The sequence below is a fragment of the Pinus tabuliformis genome, chromosome 7, assembly GCF_031772625.1.
Source record: "Pinus tabuliformis cultivar Carrire ecotype Pingquan chromosome 7, CPIR1, whole genome shotgun sequence".
Lineage (NCBI taxonomy): Eukaryota > Viridiplantae > Streptophyta > Pinopsida > Pinales > Pinaceae > Pinus > Pinus tabuliformis.
In genome coordinates, this window is record NC_142293.1 from 1,573,434,357 (window position 1) to 1,573,441,222 (window position 6,866).

At 32.0% G+C, this 6,866-nt stretch overlaps 1 pseudogene; it reads left to right on the plus strand.

The window, feature by feature from the left end:
- The first annotated feature begins 326 nt into the window (after window positions 1-326).
- On the plus strand, window positions 327-1,264 carry LOC149254076 (NDR1/HIN1-like protein 13; annotated as a pseudogene).
- Window positions 1,265-6,866: the final 5,602 nt, after the last annotated feature.

The following is a 6,866-nucleotide window of genomic DNA, read 5'->3' on the forward strand; positions in this document are numbered from 1 at the left end:
TCCACCAGGCGACCTATGCTACATTCCCTCACCTCCCAAAAGGCAGATTGGAAATATTGGTTGCCCTGAACTAACGCCTATTTTGTGGATGCTCCGTGCCTGCAGAATTCATTCCCATCACTGCGTGAAGGTATTTAAGTTTCGGGGAGCCCCAAGATCGAATCTCGTCGGCCTAAGTCGGTTCATTTCAAGTTCCGGGAGCCCCAGGATCAAGTCTCGTCGACTTAAGTCGGTCCAGTTTAAGTTTCTGGGAGTCCCTGGATCGAATCTGGTCGGCCTAAGTCGGTTCATATTGCTTTGTACTCAGCTCGAGGCTGGGTGCCATGATGGCAGATCACCAGAGAATCTACCGGATGACGGCAGATGTCGAGAAGGATACCTGCTTCAAGCGGGCAGATGAGAGTTAAGATTCCAAAGGACCAAGTTATCTCCAGAAGAGAGCATCCCAGATACTTGTCACCGCCTCCCAAGTGCCGGTGCTCCTGTTGCCGCTGCTTGTGCTGCACCATTTGCTTTTTAATCACGCTCGTCGTGAGCGTCCCGGTCGCCTATGGCATTCTGTACTTGGTCTTCCAGCCCAAGATCCCCAAATACTCTATCGACAGCATCCATATTACTAATTTCACCATCAACCCCGTCGATTTCAGTACAAATTGCCAATTCGATGTGAAAATAAAGGCCCGGAATCCCAACAAGAGGATCGGTATATATTATCTCGACAACAGCCATCTCGCGGTTTTGTATTCAGGCTCGGAGCTCTGCACAGGCTCCCTGCCGGTATTCTACCAGGGCCACAAGAACACCACTTTGTTGGACGTGGAACTCAGTGGGACCGGTGCTAAGCTCACCAACGCCATGAAGTCTACGCTCAATGCGCAGATAAATCAGGCGAGCATTCCCCTGAAATTGAAGGCAGATGTTCCCGTGAAGATAAAGTTTGGGAAATTGAAGTTATGGAAGATAACAGTTCGCGCGCGATGGAACCTTACTGTCGACCAGCTCGATGCCAAGGCTGCAGTCCAAGGTGCGGGTGAAGCTGTGAGGATTGCACGCGGCTTAGGATGCATTGAATTCATGGTTAAGGCACTGTTAGGGTTAAGTGTCTTTGTGATAGGGCCGTATAAATGCTAGGGCTGCAGATATATTCTTTTGATATATGATTTGTTTTGTTCAGACTCCATATAAAATGTTAATGGCCAACTTTCAGTTTGCAGACACATTATTTTTAATAGCATGGCCCTGTTTATATCGAGACATGTTTTAGCGTTTCCAAAATATAATTGGATTCTTTACTCTATATTGTTCTTTTCTTTCCTTGCTCTTAAGGATGAGTAAGCATTTTGTGGGTATGGTGGTGAAATTTACAACTGAAGATTGTATATGTTATGAATATTTTAGAATGAGATTGATGTAGAATAATTGTTTGAGCCATTATTTTCAGTGTAAATATTTAAGTCTACTGATCTAAATTTGCCCATGGAAGGTTTGAGGGTTTGACTTTAGGATTTTGGGCTTCGTTGCACACAGTTTTTCAAACCATGGTAGCTAGCATAAATGTATAGTATAAGGGAATTCCTCCGAATGAAGTTGTCCTCCAACTAACAGTGAAGCAACCACCAAACCCTGCTTAATACAGCTATAAGCTACAATAACCAGACTGTACATAAACGAAAACTATGGAAGGAATTCTGTTAATATGTACACAAATCACATAGCCTCAGACTCATAGGCTGCATAGACGAAGAAAAGAGGGTGCCATCAAACCCATAGGCTGCGCACATTCAAAAAACTAAAAAGAAAAATCTATAATATATGCTAAAGTCTATTTAGAACATAGAATGATTAAATACCTTGAAATGTAAACAATTTTCGTTTTAATAAACAATTTTTGTTTTAATATTGTAAACTTTGAAGGAGGATCAAATACCTTGAAACGTAAACTATTTTCATTCTAATATTTTAAAATTCGAAGGAAATAATTGTATTGGGAGGAATTGGATTCCTCAATAATTTTGAATTTTGTTTTGTCATTAAAATGTTGTTAATTTCTAAGAGCAAAGTTTTTATTGTTTTAATAGGGGATTGGATCTATGGATCACAGAATGCATGCGCATCTTTGACATAAAAATGTTGGAAAAAAAAAAAATTAAAGCTGTGAAAACTGAGCAAAAAATAAATAAAATTAACGCACTATGGATCACAGAATACATGCGCATCCTCAGTGAAGGCAACAATTCCAGATTTCCGTTCCCTTTTTGAAAGTAAACGAAAGTGCCTGAGTAAAGCAACAATTACAGATTTATGTTCCCATTTTGCAAGAAAAGAAGCTGAAAAATACTACACCTTCAATAGGATCCGGATTCCGTTGAACTAAGCCTCAAAATCTCCAGTTCCGTAATGGTTCTATAGGTTGTTGGCAGGTCTTGACCTGATTTGGACATATCCGCAAAGTTTTTATTGTTTTAATATGGGATTGGATCTGCGGATAACCTCAAGTTTTTATGGTTATTTTAAAATGGGTTAAATTTTTCAAAAGTAATATATATAGAGATATATTTTCTTAAATCAAATGAATAGATCAAAATATAAAGTTTTTGTTATTTAAATAGAACTATAATTTTAAATAAATTTTTTATATATTTAGAAAATAATTTCTATCTTTTACTGGCTAACTCACTCAACCACTCACTTGAGTGAGTTAGATAATAAATGGCCCAGTACAAAGTTTTATTCTATTAAATGAAATTATAATTTTAAACAAAATTTTTACTTATTTAGAAAAGAATTTCCACTTATCACTAAAGTCATTCATTGAGTACGATAATAAATTGTCAAATTACTAAAATACAAAGTTTTGATCTATTAAATGAAATTATAACTTTAAACAAAAATTCTATCCATTTAGAAAAGAATTTCCACTTCTCACTAGTTAATTCACTCTTTGGAGTGAGTTAATAAGTAAGTTAATAAGTAGTCAAAATAGTTAAGTACAAAGTTTACATCTATTAAATGAAATTATGACTTTAAACAAAAATATTATTTAAACAAAATTCTTATCCATTTAGAAAAGAATTTCCACTTCTCACTTGTTAATTCACTCTTTGGAGTGAGTTAATAAGTAGTCAAAATAGTTTAGTACAAAGTTTACATCTATTAAACGAAATTATGACTTTAAACAAAAATATTATCCATTTAGAAAAGCATTTCCACTTCTCACTAGTTAGCTAAGTGGACAAACTCATCCTTTAAGTGGATCTAATTTTTTTTTGTGAAGGCAATGTTCTCCCTTTATCTGCTCATTTTTTCAAAAATATGAGTGAGTATTTGGATTGTGTTAAAATAAGATAAACTCTTGGGAGAAAATTTCGAACTTTAAAATTCCATCTATCAATATGCATGAGAAACATTACTTTTAACTTATCAAAGAAGAAGTGCAAATATTTTTATTTTTATTTTTATTTTTCTTCATGCAAGTGAACATTACATAGGACATAGATATTACAATATCTTTTGTAATGGGTTATAAAATGAGTCTCTCTTTGCATCATAGAGAGTTAGACCCATTTTGGGACACATAAAACTCATCCAAGTTAGAGATAAACCCATTTGAATAGATTCATCTTAACTATGGATTTACTAAGCAAGAAACAAAATCAAATATCTTAGCCTCTAGAGTAGAGTCAGAGCCACTTTTCATAAGTTGACATGAGGGAGATTTGTAATCTTGTTAGGCTCTAAGTATAAATGACAAACAACATTTAAATTTCTTAAATAAAATATTACAATGTCAATCTTAATTTACAATTAAAAATGAATATATATATTTGTATGTATATAAGTATGCCTATTCAATATTAACTTGGGTGGTTGGGATGAATGATGGTTATCTTGAAGGAGGAATCAAATTTGATATGTAGATAATATAAAAAGACACAAGATAAATTAATAACCAACTAACTATAGTTGTTTATTGCTTCAAAGATTTTTTCATTCTTTATGTAGAGTTATTTAGAGGGCCCTCCAACTCATAGGTTGAATACATGAAGAAAGAAGGGTGAAGTTAAACGCATAAGCTACACACATAAATAAAAGGAGGAGAAATTTGGATAACACCTCCCTAGACCCATCTTAAGCCTTTTTAACAATGTAAAAATTTGGGGAAATGATTGCATTTATGGATTAGATTCATTATAGGTTAAGATGGATCTATGTTGGTGGATGTGTGCATGTATTTATAGAATGGAACCCTCTAAATCCAATTGGGGGATTCAATTTTTTTGAAATAATGATGTGAGGGTGGACTTTGATCTACTTATGTGTGGATGAGCTACTAGATCATTAATATATCTCCTTGAGTGGAACCACACATGTTTCCAATTATTATTTCATTTATCAAAGACAATTGAGAATATTATTTATTTACTTGTAATTTTTTTATTGATATAAGTAAGCATTAGGAAAGAGACAATGTTACAATTTATTCTATAGTGGGATGTAGAATGAGTTCTCTAATTACAAGAGCATTTGGAAAATATGAAACTCTAAGTTTCAAGTTGAGTTTATGTAGGGCACATGAAACTCCTAATATAAATCCATATTAAATATAAATTTATTAAGCATGAAGAGAGATTGAATCTTTTGAATTATACATTTTTTGATAAATAAAAATGGACTTAGATTGGTTGTAATCTCACTTGATTTGAGAGAACTCAAAAACCACAATTATGTAAATATTACTATGTAAAAATGTAATTTTGATTATTGTTATATAAGTATATTTAATTTTCTATAATATTTCTAAGTAAATACTAAATGTATAATATTTTTTTTTATATGTAAATTTGATAATTTTGAACATAATCATTTTTTTTTGTAAGTTTGGCAAGATTGAGTCTTCATCATGTACAATATACCCCATTAGGGAACTGGTGACATCACATCAAGGAGTGCCTTAACAAAGCACTCGATCACCGTCTATCCAAGACCCTGTGGACTTCAACATAATCATTTTTTATAATGTGTGTACATATTAAATTTATCTCTCTCCATTCTAAGATGTTTTTATTGCCATTTGTATTTAAATTTGGTTAACATTATTATTTGTTATAAATATTATATATAGATGTCCATGGTTACTCACTATGAAATTTTATTATCATTATTATAGTTCACATTTAATACATATATTTATTGTATTCTCTTAAATGATTGATGGCATGTATTTTGAGTAAATGTATTAGTATGTGTATATTTTAACTTTATATTATTGTTGATATTGTAATTATTTATAATTTGATAAGTACTATGCATCATCTCCATGTTGAGCACGAAATGAACTATATGCCTCCTTCATATCACTTAAATTTAATGTTCAATTTAAATGTTTTTACTTATTTTGAAAGTTTTATTTCTATGGTACTGAAGAGGAAACCATTAATTTTGAAATTGCTAATTCCTAAATTTTAGGGTAAGAAAATGACCTCCAATCATTTTCTCTTTATAGGGGTTCCCTTCATATTTTATGGTTTATCCAATAACCTAAATGCATATATATATATATATATATATATATATATATATATATATATAGATACATATACATATAGATACATATACATATACATATACATATACATATACATATACATATACATATACATATATATATATATATATATATATATATATATGCCATTATAGAAGGATAAAGCATTAAACTAGGAAGAAGGAGAAGTTGAAAGCTAAAAACACTCATCTCTATACTAGGAATGACAAGGATTTTTTAAGTTTGAATGGTGTAAAATACCATTCCAATGGAATTCATGTAATGCCACATGTAAAAACTAGATGGAGAAAAGATTTCCTTAAAAGAAATTAGATAATGTTTGTGTGATCATTGGTCTTCCATGGGATTGAATGCACCATCTTTGAAAATCAAATAACAACCATAAATATAAAGTTAATATCTCTTTTCATTCTTGGAAATACAAAATTATAATCCATACTAAATTCCTCCCATGGTCTATTTAGTAATGAAAATGGCATATACAATTCATTGTTTTGGCTTCCTCCTTTGCATGTTCACAAATTCAACAACCATCCACCCATTTCTTCACATTAATGGAAACTTTGGGGGGATAGTAAAATTTCCATATCAAATACTTTCTCTCTACAAATTGATTTCCTACAACACCGTTATGCAATTCTATGATGAGTTTTTCCTTCATTGATCCTCCTAGAGTAATTATTGATCTAAAACAAATAGACCCTCTTGGAATGCATTTTCATTTCTTCATTACATGGTTGTTTACAAGCCTTCAATGCTTTACTAAAATCGACATCCCCTTCATACAACTATTACAAATTTTGAACTCAATTTCCTCTCTTGACATTTTGGTCATCAACATTGTGCTTTGACTCAATGCATGGTCAAATCTAGTGTTTTTTTCCTCTATGATCAATACAAATTCATAGATTTCAAAACTCAACCCACTTCATGTAGTTCTGATTCAATTTCTCCGGGGTGTTAATAAAATTCAAAGATTAAGAGTTAGAGTACAAAACAAATCCTTTGGAAATACATAATTTCTCCACTTCTCCAACACTTGAACTATTGCATAAAATATAAGCTTTATGGATATAGATATGGGGATGGTATTTGAAAAGATACATGGTTCTTTTAATAAAATGATGATATAATGTGATATAATATGCATAGGATACACACATAGAGACATACAAAAACACACACAAATGGTTGGATATTGACTAGTAAAATCTAGCACCAAGGCTTGAGATAGTATTGTATTTGATACAAATGGATGAGCTCCTTTCCTAATATGGGATGAATTTTACAATGGTAATAG